This window comes from Salvelinus alpinus, chromosome 21, assembly GCF_045679555.1.
Source record: "Salvelinus alpinus chromosome 21, SLU_Salpinus.1, whole genome shotgun sequence".
Classification (NCBI taxonomy): domain Eukaryota; kingdom Metazoa; phylum Chordata; class Actinopteri; order Salmoniformes; family Salmonidae; genus Salvelinus; species Salvelinus alpinus.
The window spans coordinates 25,868,049-25,886,033 of NC_092106.1; positions in this window are offsets into that span (position 1 = coordinate 25,868,049).

Sequence of the window (17,985 nt, forward strand, 5' to 3'; positions counted from 1 at the left end):
TTGCCTGTGTGTGTGTGTGTAACAGTTTTAACTTTAGTCCGTCCCCTCGCCCCGACCCGGGCGCGAACCAGGGACCCTCTGCACACATCAACAACAGTCACCCATGAAGCATCGTTACCCATCACTCCACAAAAGCCGCAGCCCTTGCAGAGCAAGGGGAACCACTACTTCAAGGTCTCAAAGCGAGTGACGTAACCGATTGAAACGCTATTAACGCGCACCACCGCTAACTAGCTAGCCATTTCACATCCGTTACGTGTGTGAGAGTGAGTGTGTTGTGTGGGCGTATCAAGGTTTCCATTAGAAAAATGTGGCACTGGACAATGTGACCAGAAATATTTAAATTACTGGCCATTTGAGAAATTTACCTGACCCAAATTTATTGGGTGTGTAACCCATTAGTGTTTCCAACCAGGATCACCCCTGTGTGTGCATCATTTAACTTGTTCACATTACACAATGTCGATACCCAGTATCATATTTTCATGCACATAATTTGTATTCTACATTGGTTCAGATCAAGTCGACATCAAGACTAGTTTCCAACCGCTGGAGTTCACTGTCAATAATGCCATTCTCCAGCAACATCCAATTTGCCAGATCTGTACAGCTCCGAAGTGGATACTAATATCTTTTGAGTCAACAAGACATTTTATCATTTGTACCTTTGCGTTATGTAAATGAGGAATGTAGCCTTGCTCTTATTGACACATCTCCTGCCTCTTCTCCTGGTGTTCTTGAGCTATGGAGGTGATTGTCAGCTGCAGTGCACAGAACTCATCTTCAAAAGGTCAACAGGGTAAGGACTGTTCAGAAAGGGGGTAACATGGCAGAAATTCTTGTTTCAATTGTCCATCATGTACAAAGCCATGCCTTTCTTTGAGCTTTGAGCACTGCACATGTGTGTTGGGTATTCAAGACTGCTCATAGTTCTCTGTAGTGAGTTTGCCCACAGTACTGATGATAAGCTAGGTAATATGCAGAGAATGGAAGACCTTAGAAGACTGTTTTCTGGGAAACTAATGCTGAGACTGAATAGTAGGGTAGCACAGAATGATGTGTGGTGTTTGATGCCTCTCCAATGCACAACAAAACCATGATTTCAAAAGGTTGCTGCTTTTATAAAAGCATTCATTATTAGCTGATACCAATTATCAAAGGTTGCTGTCACGTTCCTGACCTGTTTTCCTTTGTTTTGTATTTGTTTTAGTTGGTCAGGGCGTGAGTTGGGTGGGTTGGTCTAGGTTTGATTTTCTATGTTGGGATTTTGTGTTCGGCCTGGTATGATTCTCAATCAGAGACAGCTGTCAATCGTTGTCCCTGATTGAGAATCATACTTAGGCAGCCTGGGTTTCACCTGTGTTTTGTGGGTGTTTGTCTTCCTTGTCAGTGTTTGTACCACACGGGACTGTTTCGTTTGTCTAGTCTGTTCCTGTTCTTCGTTATATGTAAGTTCTCATGTTCAGGTCGGTCTACGTCGTTTGTTATTTTGTAATTTATCAAGTGTGTTTCGTGTTCGTCTTGTTTCAATAAAATCTCATTATGTATTCCACAAAAGCTGCGTTTTGGTCCGATCCCTGCTCCTCCTCAGACGAGGAGGAGAACAATCGTTACAGTTGCCTTTTATTCAATGCTATAGGTCTACTTCCCTGATTTAACAAGATAAGCCAGCAGCATATCAAATCAAATCAAATATATTTATAAAGCCCTTTTTACATCAGCAAATGTCACAAAGCACTTATACAGAAACCCAGCCTAAGACCCAAAACAGCAAGCAATGCAGATACACCCAACGCTGGCTTGCCTCTGAAGCTAAGCAGGGTTGATCCTGGTTGATCCCACGATGAGCGACCAGATGCTGCAGGAAGTGGTGTTGGAGGGCCAGTAGGAGGCACACTCTCCTCCTCTCCTGGTGTCCTGGCTAAATTCCCATTCTGGCCTTGAGACAATCAAGGCCACCTAATCATCCCCAGCTTCCAATTGGCTCATTCTTCTCCCATGTAACTATTTCCCAGGTTTTTGCTGTAAATGAGAATGTGTTCTAAGTCAATTTACCTGGTAAAATAAAATAAAATAAACTTGCCTTCCCCTCAAAGGCACACAACACAATTGTAATCTCAGATCAGTGAACCCTTTGGTTGTAAGATGTTTGCTGTACTTCTAATCACTCATCAGCACTGTCTGAACAGGTGCACACACTCTCATTTGATTATGCTAATTGGCCTCTCTCGATGCATCAGATTGAGTCGCTTTAAAGGTGGAATGGAATCTTGAAATGTTGTGGACTTGATGACAATAATTTCATATTTATTATGTTGATTTAACTTATTTTTTTTCTCTCTAATCTTCTTTGCCCTGCCTACTGGGACTACCCATACGTAAAATGTATGCACGCATGAGTGTAAGTCGCTTTGGATAAAAGTGTCTGCCAAATGGCATATATTATTATTATTACTGAGCCACTTACTGTGGAAGTGGCTCCAACAATGTGCGGGTGCTCTATAGTCTAACTGCTCGCTGCACAAAAGGGAACTCTGTATTGGAAAGCAGTAGGCCCGAAATAGACCGTTTTTCTCTCTTGATTCATTCGTTAACAGAGTTTGATGAATCGCACACTGCCAAAAAAAAAGTTAATGCAATTCTATATCATCATACAAATGGATCCTTGGGTGATTTTGTTTTTTACCTGAACAAAGTGAAACCCCATTGATCCCTTTCAAGTATTTTCTCTGTTCTATAGTCTTATAATTATTTTCAATTGGCGGTGTTTCTTAAATTGCCTAATTAGTTACACTGATTAGGCTTGACATTTCATTCTGGATTGCAAGGTGTATAAATAACTCATAGTTTCCCTAAGCAAACATAATCGCTAGCATTTCAGGGGCTGTGGACTGTTGGAGGACCAATGTGAATAATAAATAACTTGTGACAAATCATTTGCAAGACAAGTAATAACGCATTCATATTTAGATTAGAACATCGGCAAAGGGCAAAGCTGTTACATATTCTTACATATTTCATACAGTGGGTTTGCATTTTGACTTCAAAGCCTATCAAGACGTCCTATTTTTGAGTCTGAGATGACTCATTGGCTGTGTTTAGACAGGCAGCCCAATTCTGATCTTTTGCCAATACCTGGGCAAAATATCAAAATCGGGCTCCCTGTGTGAACGCAGCCATTGTGCTCTCCATAGGCAGGGTTTTTCTTTTTCCTTTCAATTAAGCCATGGACAACCAGTTGAGGGGAGTTCCTTACTAATTAGTGAACTTAATTCATCACTCAAGTACAAGGGAGGAGCGAAAACCCACAGACACTCGGCCCTCCGTGGAATGAGTTTGACACGTGCCATTGGGCATACAAAGAGACCTGCCATAATGTAGTTAGACCACATGGGGGCAGTAAGGATTCACTGTGTTGGAAGTGACACAAACACACCATCAACATGTTAATGACCTGCACATTGTCATACACATTTGTACAAAGTTAAGAGTTCTTAGAAGTCTTGTATAAAGAAAGGGTGTTTGATCAAAGCTACATACTCCAACCCAATACCTCTTTTGCTAACAGCACTCATACTACAATGACCACACGTTCTATCATCTAACACTGTACAAACCACAACCACATGCAGCCACTGTAATAATAGGCCACATCTACAACAACTACTTATGTTTCTAGGACGGAAACCGGTTAGTCATAGTTAATATCATGTAGCCAAAGCAGATGCTCTCTAATATGATCGGTTCACGTCTGACTGCACATGGAGACGTTTTAAAGATAGAATGCTCATGCTCATTAGTGGATGACTCATTGTTCCCAGAGCCCAGGCCTCTTGACCGCTGGCTTAGCTGTATCACCCCAAGCCCCCTGTGTCAATAACCCAACTCCCATCCGTGGGCCAATTAAGACATTATTACACCCTCCGTTGGACCCCAATCTCCAGGCTCAACCAGAGGGGCCTTCCCCTCCACACTCCCCTCCTTCCAATCGCCCACCCCCTCCATCGCCACTGTGAAACCCTGGCAACCCCCTCATCTCTGACCCATTTCGCCCCACTCCCCCTTCCTCCCCCAGCGGGCAGAGCCATGGAATCGTGAGTCATGTCAGTGCCAACAGCTGTGCAGTGGCAGTCCACGTGAGCACTCCTCATCTGCCAGAGTGGCAGGGATGTACGTGGTCTGATGTGCCATAGTGTCGTGTCACAATCAGCCCTTCCCCCTCTCCTCTGCCCCCCATCCTCCCCTTCGCCCCTGTCACAGTGGTCTGTGTGAATGAAGACATCTGTCTTAGCAAGTAGTGGTGTATGGGTAAAATCACTGAGGAAGCCAGGCCAGGGAAAAAAAGCCACATTACAACCTATTTGTTGAGAAGATTGTGTTGTTTGCTATAACCTGTTAGTTCATATGCCTTGCCGCCGTGATATATAGGCCTAAGGCCAAAACAATAAGAAGACACAGTGGCAGAATAAATTCAACCACAGCATTGTTTCCTCGCAAAACCGGAGAGCAACATCTGTCTGGTGAAGTCCACAAAGCATATTGCATGTAACAAACATTTACATGACCTATAGCATGGTCAAGCTAGTACATTTTTCCAACATTTTCAATATTAATATATATATATATATCAATATATATTAGTTTGCTAGCTAGCTACCTGAGGATGACACAATGACATGCAGCCATTCAAATGTTTTCTGTAAATTACATGTGCTTTTGATGTGATGTGATTGGGGTGAAGCCAAATGCAAACTGGCATCCCTTGACACTTTTTTGGCGTGTGCCATGACCATTATCAGTTGAGCTCAATGTTGATTGGCTATTCTTTTTAATTATTATTTTCATGGGAAGCCAAATGCTCCTTGGTTTCCCTTGCATTCATTGCTACAGGCGGCAACAATGTCATATTGTTTTTGATCAGACAGCATCAGATAGATGGCCTTACACATACTGAAACAGAGGGGCGCCGTTTTGCTCACTCGGATGCTTTCTCTGGTGACATACATTCAGCCTCTTGCGAATTGAAGGAAAATTATGAAACACAGAGAGACAAAAGATATATATGCTGTATATACACTACCGTTCAAAAGTTTGGGGACACTTAAAAATGTCCTTGTTTTTGAAAGAAAAGTATTTTATTGTCCATTAAAATAACAGGAAATTGAAAAGAAATACAGTGTCGACATTGTTAATGTTGTAAATGACTATTGTAGTTGGAAACGGCAGATTTTTAATGGAATATCTACATAGGCGTACAGAGGCCCATTATCAGCAACCATCACTCCTGTGTTCCAATGGCACGTTGCGTTAGTTAATCCAAGTTTATAGTTTTAAAAAGGCTAATTGATCATTAGAAAACCCTTTTGAAATTATGTTAGCACAGCTGAAAACTGTTGTTCTGATTAAAGAAGCAATAAAACTGGCCTTTAAAAAAAAATGGCCAGAAACAAAGAACTTTCTTCTGAAACTCATCAGTCTATTCTTGTTCTGAGAAATTTGGCCCCATGTGCAAACCGTAGTCTGGCTTTTTTATCGCGGTTTTGGAGCAGTGGCCTCTTCCTTGCTGAGCTGCCTTTCAGGTTATGTTTACTGTGGATATACAGTGGGGAGAACAAGTATTTGATACACTGCCGATTTTTCAGGTTGTCCTACTTACAAAGCATGTAGAGGTCTGTAATTTTTATCATAGGTACACTTCAACTGTGAGAGACGTAATCTAAAACAAAAATCCAGAAAATCACATTGTATGATTTTTAAGTAATTAATTTGCATTTTATTGCATGACATAAGTATTTGATCACTTACCAACCAGTAAGAATTCCGTCTCTCACAGACCTGTTCGTTTTTCTTTAAGAAGCCCTCCTGTTCTCCACTCATTACCTGTATTAACTGCACCTGTTTGAACTCGTTACCTGTATAAAAGACACCTGTCCACACACTCAATCAAACAGACTCCAACCTCTCCACAATGGCCAAGACCAGAGAGCTGTGTAGGGACATCAAGGATAAAATTGTAGACCTGCACAAGGCTGGGATGGGCTACAGGACAATAGGGAAGCAGCTTGGTGAGAAGGCAACAACTGTTGGCGCAATTATTAGAAAATGGAAGAAGTTCAAGATGATGGTCAATCACCCTCGGTCTGGGGCTCCATGCAAGATCTCACCTCGTGGGGCATCAATGATCATGAGGAAGGTGAGGGATCAGCCCAGAACTACACGGCAGGACCTGGTCAATGACCTGAAGAGAGCTGGGACCACAGTCTCAAAGAAAACCATTAGTAACACACTACGCCGTCATGGATTAAAATCCTGCAGCGCACGCAAGGTCCCCCTGCTCAAGCCAGCGCATGTCCAGGCCCGTCTGAAGTTTGCCAATGACCATCTGGATGATCCAGAGGAGGAATGGGAGAAGGTCATGTGGTCTGATGAGACAAAAATAGAGCTTTTTGGTCTAAACTCCACTCGCGGTGTTTGGAGGAAGAAGAAGGATGAGTACAACCCCAAGAACACCATCCCAACCGTGAAGCATGGAGATGGAAACATCATTCTTTGGGGATGCTTTTCTGCAAAGGGGACAGGACGACTACACTGTATTGAGGGGAGGATGGATGGGGCCATGTATCGCAAGATCTTGGCCAACAGCCTCCTTCCCTCAGTAAGAGCATTGAAGATGGGTCGTGGCTGGGTCTTCCAGCATGACAACGACCCAAAACACACAGCCAGGGCAACTAAGGAGTGGCTCCGTAAGAAGCATCTCAAGGTCCTGGAGTGGCCTAGCCAGTCTCCAGACCTGAACCCAATAGAAAATCTTTGGAGGGAGCTGAAAGTCCGTATTGCCCAGCGACAGCCCCGAAACCTGAAGGATCTGGAGAAGGTCTGTATTGAGGAGTGGGCCAAAATCCCTGCTGCAGTGTGTGCAAACCTGGTCAAGAACTACAGGAAACGTATGATCTCTGTAATTGCAAACAAAGGTTTCTGTACCAAATATTAAGTTCTGCTTTTCTGATGTATCAAATACTTATGTCATGCAATAAAATGCAAATTAATTACTTAAAAATCATACAATGTGATTTTCTGGATTTTTGTTTTAGATTACGTCTCTCACAGTTGAAGTGTACCTATGATAAAAATTACAGACCTCTACATGCTTTGTAAGTAGGACAACCTGAAAAATCGGCAGTGTATCAAATACTTGTTCTCCCCACTGTAGATACTTTTGTACCTGTTCTTCCAGCATCTTCACAAGGTCCTTTGCTGTTGTTCTGGGATTGATTTGCACTTTTCGCACCAAAGTACGTTCATCTCTAGGAGACAGAACGTGTCTCCTTCCTGAGCAGTATGACGGCTGCGTGGTCCCAGTGTGTTTATACTTGCGTACTATTGTTTGTACAGATGAACGTGGTACCTTCAGGTGTTTGGAAATTGCTCCCGAGGATGAACCAGACTTGTGGAGGTCTACAATTTTTCTTCTGAGTTCTTGGCTGATTTCTTTTTTTCCCCCATGATGTCAAGCAAAGAGGCACTGAGTTTGAAGGTGGGCTTTGATATACATCCACAGGTACACCTCCAAATGACTCAAATTATGTAAATTAGCCTATCAGAAGCTTCTAAGCCATGACATAATTTTCCTGAATTTTCCAAGCTGTTTAAAGGCACAGTCAGCTTAGTGAATGTAAACTTCTGACCCACTGGAATTGTGATACATTGGATTATAAGTGAAATAATCTGTCTGTGAGAGCTAGAATGTTCAAGCCCCTTCGGGTGCTGCTATAGAGTTACTTTAGAAGTGCCAATCCAAGAAGGCTCAAGGTCATTGGCCACAGATAAAATGATGTCAAATCACGTTATATCTACCGTAGCGTTGATTGGACTGATCATGTCAACGTCATACTTTCAAAATCTTAGCTAGCAAGCTAGACAAGCAGTCATCTTCAGGAATCAAATCGACAATCTACTGGCAATCCTTTTCAATCCTTGTAATATGAAGATAAATTATAGATAAAACGTATCTGTGCTCATTGGCCATTGGACATGAACATTAAAGATCACTGACGTCATGATTCGACCATGTTTTTTTTTCGAGTTCCCATCATAAATTATGTAATATGTCAGGGAGATATGTATGCTGTAGGTAAGAAAATAATACTAAGTGTATCTTGTGTAGTAAGCTGTTAGTAGCCCATGTGCCTCACCCTAATCATTTGGTCCCTCTCCCCATCATAACTTAGCCTACCGTTCTGACTCGGTGGTGAACATGTAGCTTATTGCCTGTTTTAGAGAAATGTCATCATCGAATATAGTAAGAGCTTTCATTGTCTGCTTATATTCCCCCTTTATTTATCCTATGGTTCTGACTTGGTGTACAAGGAAAATACTGTAAAACCGACCCATGTTATGAATTCTGTCACTGTACATTTCAACAGTGTCGAACAAATAGTCATTTTGATTACATCCGTCCTAGCTCGCTAATTAATGTCTTAATCGAGATGACGGATTGCCTCTTATCCGCTCATCGTTCCCTCATGCCATAGTTTTCACATGTCAATTGTCAGTAGAAACCACATTTGTTTAAGCAAGTCATCCATATCAGCTATGTTTTTAAAAAGGCAGTAAATGAGGCTGAATGAACTGTTTTGCTGCCAGACAATGCTCCTCTGATAGCCAGGTGTAGCAGTGGTAAGGATTCACTCCCTGGTGTAGGCCCTAACAGTTTTTGGGCACCGTTTGTCACTGTTATAGTGCAATTCATGTATTGTTTAGTGGTGTGTTGTGTAGTGTAGTGGCTTTGCTGGCATGCAAAAAAATATACAAATTATATGTCTATAGCCACAACTCAACAAACTGTTCCACAGATGGAAGAAGGAGCGATAGGAGTAGGAAAAAGGTGCTTGTGCATTGATAAGCACACCTAAGACGGCATTAACGGTAAGTATTAGAACAAAGATGGCACTTCTAAATGCCTATTTCACACCATAGCCTGCTGAAATTGAAAGACAACTTTTCTTTCATTTTGATTTCGTCACAAATGAAAATGTGGTTCTGACTAGCCCATGGATTTATGTTTCCGCATTGTTTCAGTGAAGAGTTTGGCGTTTCTACTAGCCTTGTGCGACATGCACGCACAGTTACAACCCTGCTAGAGTTAGTGGCAGGCGGATGAGCAATATCCACCATCATAGTACGGATGAAGCCTGAGCTAGAATGTGAAGCTAACTGAAGCTGGTTAGCTTTAGAAAACCCTGAGTAGATCTAGCTTGCTTCATAGGATACCCCTCTGGCCTTGGTGCCTCAGCTGGCATACTCTCCTCTCAAAGAGCTGTTTGCAATGTCTTTACTACCTTCAGTAGGATAGGATGGCTTGTGAAGACTTAAATTATGTTCAAGACTGTTTCAATGGTGTACAATGTCTGGCATTACATCTCTTATTGAGAGATTTGAATTCAGCTCTAAAGAATGTTAAGCTATAAGAATGTATATTTTTGGAAGACTTGTATGATGCCACCGAGTTGTAATATTACATCCTCAACTCGATTTAGATCTAGAAAGTTTATCTATTTTGGTGGGTCATGAGCAACTCTCTGGTAATATAATGACTCCCTTCCAAATTGAGGAGTGTGCAAGTTCGGCAAATGGATTGGTGAAAGGAGAGGGGACACTGCTCCATTTGTTTTGAATGCACTCCAACTGAAAAGCAATTTGAGAGTGCCAACCTTTAGAAAAAGCCCTCACTGTTGAAGTGCAAAGGCAAAATTAATTAGGAAAATTAAAAGTGTGCACTGCGTAGTTTCTTCTACATTTGTCTCAGCCACTTTGTCAGCACTTCCTCATGCAAATTAAGCGACACCGCACGTCGACATTTAAAAAATGTCAATATATTCATAGACAGTAAATTATAAACAATACTCTGTCAAGAAGCTGCATCTGTCACATCAATACCAGCAGTTGATTAACTGGTTGACACTTCTCTTCTCTTGCTGGCAGACTGTGTAGACTTTAATTTATGTCCAACGGGAACAATAAGACCTGAACTACCATGCTCCCGTCTGCAAGCCCTGTCGAATGCACAATGCATGATGGGAAATGTAATTAAGTTGAATATTTGCCACGTTTCTGAAATTGCTATTGCTTTTTTTTCAATCTCCCCCAAAAAGTGTATTGATTTAATTTTGTTTTCTAATTCCACGACAATGTGTTATTAGACTACTTTGTTCACACTGTCCCCCAAATCAATATAGCAATAAATCAAGCATCAGAATGAGATCAGTTCAATACAGCTTTCTCCAACTTTGGATAAACAATTATGATGAAGATGATGTGCCATAATGCTGGGTAATGTTATACTTCAGCTCTTTAATACATTTTTATGACTTACATTTATTTTCAATACTAGAGTACAACCTTGTCCAAACAGACTAAGCAGCAGGGGATAGAGGTCCGGGAGAGAGACTCCTCATTCTCACGTGTCACCTGTTTAAATTGTGTGCAAACTTTGGCGTGGGTAATTAACAGTCTAATATTGAAAGGTCATTTTTGATTAATCAACACTGTCTATAGTGTGAGTTAAGTCAACACCGCTGGAACAAACAAGAGAAAACCTTAAACCAGAGAAAGGTCACAGGATCAATAATCCATTTAAGATGTTCGCAGGGATTCAGCTCTCCACTCTGCTTGTAATCAAGAGGGGAGATTTATTTATCTATTCCTAACATTCAATACAGATTCCCTGGTAAAAAAAAGCCCAAAGTCAGTCGATTTTCAGTGCCGTCACAAGGCCAAGGAATGAAAAGTCTGAAATCAAATAACATTTCATTTTCACATGTTTCATAAACTAACAGTGATGTTATGGGTCCATATGGGTCCTCTTCCAACAAGGCAAAGTTAAAGATAAAATCACACACACCAAAAAAACGAGAAATAAATACACAGTGAATTACGAATAACAACAATGACTAAAAATAACATGTCTATATACAGGGAGTACCAGTCCCGAGCCGATGTGCAGGGGTACGAGGTAATAACATGGTTATATACATGGAGTACCAGTACCAAGTCGATATGCAGGGGTACGAGGTAATAACATAGCTATATAAAGGGAGTACCATTACCAAGTCGATGTGCAGGGGTACAAGGTAATAACATGGCAATATAAAGGGAGTACCAGTACCAAGTCGATGTGCAGGGGTACAAGGTAATAACATGGCAATATAAAGGGAGTACCAGTACCAAGTCGATGTGCAGGGGTACAAGGTAATAACATGGCAATATAAAGGGAGTACCAGTACCAAGTCGATGTGCAGGGGTACAAGGTAATAACATGGCAATATAAAGGGAGTACCAGTACCAAGTCGATGTGCAGGGGTACAAGGTAATAACATGGCAATATAAAGGGAGTACCAGTACCAAGTCGATGTGCAGGGGTACAAGGTAATAACATGGCAATATAAAGGGAGTACCAGTACCAAGTCGATGTGCAGGGGTACAAGGTAATAACATGGCAATATAAAGGGAGTACCAGTACCAAGTCGATGTGCAGGGGTACGAGGTAATTGATGTAGCAATGTAGGCCTACATATAGAGCGTCTTTACACACTCCAACACACACATACACTTTCCTGAACTGACTCTATGCACAAGTGGCGGTCAGTGCAGTTTAAGATTAGGGAGCATAATTTGAATGAAAGATTACAACGTAGGTGCACACAGGTTGAGAGAAAATGCACTTTCCTGCATCTAGCTGATCTAGCGTGTAATCATTAGTCTAACAGTTGCAAATCAGAGCTTCTATTGGACAAATTCAGGTATGTTTATCCCCGTTTCATTCCATTTGCTTCCGTTTAAGAAGCGTTTTTCAGCAGAATCTGCAGAATGAATATACCTGGTCACTCTTGAACATAGTTCACATTCATAGCAGCCATGTGGTATTCCTTCTCGCATCTATGAGCTCTCCTCCTTTTACCTTTTCCCTTTGTTTGTGGACTTCAATGCACAACACATCAGCTGTATGTGACCAAGCGAAAAAACCTTTCCAAGCCAAACCATATCATAACTGCTACACACAGCCTACATCGTTGTCACCATATTAGCTAAAGTAACTTCATAGTCAACATAGCTAATATAACTAACGCGTTAGTAAACATGCTACAATCATGCAGTGACTTTACAGTTTATTTTGAGTTGGCAGTTACACCGGCCGGCCTCAGTGGCAATAAATTAGAAAAACCAAAGCTTATCCTTGAGTTGGAGGAGTTCCAGTGTTGTGTTGGATAGTCCTAGCTAGCTAGCTAACATAGCATCCCTCTGTTTGAGCAGGATGTTTGAGTAGGCTAAACTAGCTAGCTGCATTTTCTAGTTAAGTAAATGAAACTGAAAGTGGGAAAGAAATGATGAAATCTCTTTCTCTTTTTTGCTTCTCCTTTTTTTAAGCAATTAATTTGTTCATAACTGTTCAACTATTGTCTTTCTCTCTCTTTAAGTCAACAACTCACCACATTTTATGCACTGCACTGCAGAGCTTGCTGTAGCTTATGCTTTCAGTCCCAGATTAATTCTCTGATCCTTTGATTGGGTGGAAAACATGTCTGTTCATGCTCCAAGAGCTCTGATAGGTTGGAGGACATCCTCCAGAAGGTGTCATAATTATTGTTTATGGTTTATGGGGGTGAGAACCATGAGCCTCCTAGATTTTGTATTGAAGTCTGTATCCAGAGGAGGACAGAAGCTAGCTGCTGTCCGGCTACACCATGGTGCTATCCTACAGAGTGCTGTTGAGACTACTGTAGACCATTGCGAAACGGTGTGTTTTAACATTTGGTAACGTGAATATATTTAGTATAGTTTTATCTAAAAAGGATCATTTTATTTTCATGAAATTCACTGAGGAGGATGGTCCACCCCTTCCTCCTCTGAGGAGCCTTTACTGATATGCACACATACTGATGCCACACACACACATAAACACACACACACACGTTCACGCAGCACATATCTGCTGCTACTGTCTATTAACAATATAGATAATAGACAGTAGCAGCAGGGTATGTGGTGTGTGAAAGGATGTGTGTGAGTGTGTGTGTGGCATCAGTATGCATGTGTGCGCTTTTTATGTGTGTGTGTGGGCGTATGTAGTGTATGTGTGTTGGGGTGTCAGTGTAAGTATTGTATGTGCACAACGTAATGATGTAAAGGTAACGTAAGGGTAATGGCGGACCGAAGGGATTTATGTAGAGCACCTCAAGATAAAACATAATATTCGAAATATCTGCTAAATTAGACTAAAATATTAGCACTACATAATCTGGTGAGTGATAACCTTCAATCTGGACAATAACACAAAACAAATCCTAAAACTAGAGACATTTATCGACAAATATTACGAAAACAGGCAACAACCAAACATGACGGAGAGTAAGACAGGGGAACCGATTACAAAACGAAAACGTGACTCTTCTACAGACACCGATGATTTAATATTCTCACCACCGGGAATGGTAAAGGTCGAAACCGATCTGTTAAAATCAATAAATGACAAACTGGGTATACTTGAATTAGTTAGTAAGGATATAAAAGAGTTGAAGGCAAGCCTAGAGATGAGTGATGAAAAAGCTGCGACATTGGAGAAGGAAACACACAAGCTAAAAGGGACAGTCAATAAGATTGAAACCGAAATGAATGGAATTAAAAAGGAGAACACCGTTCTGAAGGAAGCCTTACTGGACATACAAACTAGATCCATGAGAGAGAATTTGGTACTTACAGGTATCCAAGAAAAAGAAGGAGAAGTTCCTGAAACTATAGTTAGAGACTTCCTCCTTACAGCGCTTCAGATTCCACGCGAAGTTATCGACAAAATCCAACTTGAACGCGTTCACCGCTTCGGACAGAGAGGGCAGAGGTACGAACGCCCAATCGTTGCCAAATTTGCTTCATTTAAAGATAAAATAATGGTTAAAAGCCTGGGTAAAAGACTTGCTGGGACCAAAATTGGCATGAATGATCAGTTTCCGAAGGAAATTGCAGAACGGCGCAAAGTTCTGTATCCAATTTTCAAAGAAAATAGATTAAAAGCGAAACGAGTAGCCCTCGTCGTTGATAAACTATATATTGATAACCAGTTGTTCAGAGACACAAAGACTACTCCATGGTTATTTTAAAAATTACAAAGTTCTCATAGACGAGGGAAATAAACACAATTCAAGCCCGGTTACTGATTGTAACAATACAATAAAAAATATAGCTTTTCTATAAATCTTCACATATAACTAATTGAACACACAAGCACTAATTCAACATAGTGAAGATAAAAACTAAGTAAACAGAAGGCACAGTATGTGTGGATGGTATGGTTTGTGTTTATTTTTTATTTTATTTGCTATGTTTGGAAAGTTGAGTGAGTGAGTAATGAAATGGTTGCATATCCCAGAGCCAATGTATTGCTGTGAGCCGGGTATGAGAGGGCTTTCAATGTTGTTCAGATGATGGATATACTTTTATAATGAATTATACGTCTTATTTATTTATTGTCCTATCATGGAGAACTACATCTTTTTACATTTTTTTTCTAATTATTTATTATCCTATTTTAATGGTACGGTCCATGGCACTATACCCTAGACACCCACCTGAATGACCCAGATACTAAGGAGAAGTCCCTAACTGTTTTATGTGCTCGCTGTAAGCGGTCTGTATGCAGCTAAAATGAGGTCAGAGACCAAGAGCAGCACTGCCCCCTCAAGATTCTGAGCCTGCTTGGCAGGGTTGGTCCTGCAAAGCCAAAGCCCCCTAAAGGGAGAGCATAATATACAAGGAAATTCACAAAGCTGCTAATGAGAACCTTGACGACCTTGTACCTAGCCGGTGGGGATTCCGGTGGGGTGCCCCCACCCAGGCAGTGGCAGTGCTGGCAACACTAGCTGCAGTAACCCATGGGGAGGGGGTCACACTCGGACATTCAGAGAGGGGGTATATTATTGTGGCCCTGGCGGCACAAAATCAAAGTCGGACTGCATGGAGATGCGTGGGGACATGGTCATGACGGGTGGCCGTATTGTGGGTGTTTCAGGAATAAGGTGTACATTTGACCTCCATTATCTAGGATGTGACAATGGTAAATAAATCTCTCAATTTTTGCTCATTTTTTGTGCGGTCTTGCAGGCCTTCTCATGCAGCTGCAACTGCAAGTGCATTTGTAAATCATGACCCATCTTGAGTTGGGCTCTGGGATGGTGCAATTGTTGAGAAAGTGAGCTTATGGTTGTGTGGGGGTAAGGGCTGAGTGTGTGTGGGTTTATGTGTGTATCCCACAACTGTTGCGAAGGAAGAAGTAAAAGATGTTAGGGACAATAGAGGATGATCCACAGATATATATAATACAAATCGAGGTGAGGGCAATGGAAATGCATATGGCAATTGATCTACTTCAATTCGGTAGATGGCACTGTATGCTCTTTTCAAAGAATGGATCCCAGTCGGTTCAGGGCTATGGGATACAGGGGGTCGAGGGTGGTCTGCCGGGCATTGGGATGACAAGCCATCTCGAGATGAGGCCTTTTAGCGGGTGGAATAGTAGGGACCAATTGGAGGTTTACTTAGTAGAAATGCAAATATCATGGTACAACTATATAGACACTCAATCATTATGTTACTTTTTAATAGTACCTTTACAAAAATATATTCTGATTAAAAGAATGAAAGGTGTGTCTCATTATGGTAAGTGGTGAAATAAGTATAGCCAGTTACAATTGTAATGGCTTAGCAGATAATAAGAAAAGACGATCAGTATTTACCTGGCTAAAAGAGAAGGATTATAATATCTATTGTTTACAGGAAACCCATTCAACAGTTTTAGATGAAGTTTTGTGGAAAAAGAACTGGGGGGGCAAAATATATTTCTCCCATGGGCAAAGAAATTCAAAAGGGGTGATGGTTTTAATTAACAATAATTTTGATCCAAATGTGCAAATTGTCCAAACAGATCCTCAAGGTAGATGGATTATTTTAAATATGTTATTGGACAATAAACAAATATGGCTTGTTAACCTATACGGTCCGAATAATGATGATCCAAGCTTCTTTGAAAATATATATAAGAATTTATCAACTCTACAAGCAACACTAGACTCTATTATTATAGTGGGAGATTTTAATACGGTCTTAAATACCTCTATAGACCGGAAAGGAAATCACACTACAAACTATCACCCTCAGGCACTTAAGGAAATCATGAATGTCATGGATATATTGGAATTAGTGGATATATGGAGACTTAAATACCCTGATTTAGTGAGATATACATGGCGGAGGCTGAATCAAGCTAGTCGTCTTGACTACTTTCTTATACCATTCTCTCTGGCACCAAAAGTTAAAAAAGTGTTGATAGGGGACAGAATGCGGTCGGATCATCACATAATTGGCATATATATTTCTCTTACAGAATTTCCACGTGGGCGAGGATATTGGAAATTTAATCAAAGTCTACTAGATGATAAATTGTTTAGAACTAGGACAGAAGATTTTATAACTGACTTTTTCAGACATAACATAGGTACAGCAGATCCCCTTATTGTATGGGACACTTTTAAGTGTGCCTTTAGAGGCCATGCAATTCAGTACTCATCTATAAAACAAAGGGAATTTAGATCAAAAGAGTCCATATTAACAAAGGAAATTGAAGGACTAACAGTACAGTTAGATAGCAATAAAAACGGTACCATAGAGGCACAGAATAAGTTAGAGGAAAAACAAAAAGAAATGGAGGAACTTATTCAAGAAAGATCCAGTGTAATATATTATATAAATAAAGCGAACTGGATGGAATATGGGGAAAAATGCACCAAATTCTTTTTCAATCTTCAATATAGAAATGCTACCAAAAAAAATGTATTAAAACTTGTTACAAATGATGGAGTCACGCATGATTCACCAAATGATATTTTGAAAGAGGAAGTAAAGTACTTTAAGAATATGTTTTCGTTTCAGGCTCCTCCATCTCCACTAACTGAAACTAATTGTATGGATTTTTTTCCTATTAATAATGTAAAATTAACATCTGTACAGAAAGACTCATGTGAAGGCCAAATTACAGAGGAGGAACTGCTTGATGCAATTGGGGCCTTTAAGGATGGGAAAACTCCAGGGCTGGATGGCATACCAGTGGAAGTATACAAAACTTTTTTTGATATACTCAAAGGACCATTATTAGCTTGTTTTAACCACTCCTATATAAATGGTAGATTATCAGACACGCAACAAGAAGGTCTGATATCGTTATTACTGAAACAGGACCCAAGTGGTATATATAAAGATCCAGTCCAATTAAAAAATTGGAGACCTCTTACACTTCAGTGTTGTGATGCAAAAATCCTAGCAAAATGCTTGGCGCATAGAATAAAAAAAGTTTTGTCAGATATTATTCATCCTAATCAGACAGGTTTTTTACATGGACGATACATTGGAGATAATATAAGGCAAGTACTGGAAACAATAGAACACTATGAAATATCGGGGACACCAGGTCTGGTTTTCATAGCTGATTTTGAAAAGGCTTTTGATAAAGTACGACTGGAGTTTATATATAAATGCCTAGAATATTTCAATTTTGGGGAATCTCTTATAAAATGGGTTAAAATTATGTATAGTAACCCTAGGTGTAAAATAGTAAATAATGGCTACATCTCAGAAAATTTTAAACTATCTAGAGGAGTAAAACAAGGTTGTCCACTATCGGCATATCTATTTATTATTGCCATCGAAATGTTAGCTGTTAAAATTAGATCAAACATTAATATTAATGGATTAGAAATCCGTGGCTTAAAAACTAAGGTGTCATTGTACGCTGATGATTCATGTTTTCTTTTAAAACCACAACTAGAGTCTCTCCACGGCCTCATAGAGGATCTAGATACCTTTGCTATCCTCTCTGGATTAAAACCAAATTATGATAAATGTACCATATTACGTATTGGATCACTAAAAAATACACATTTTATA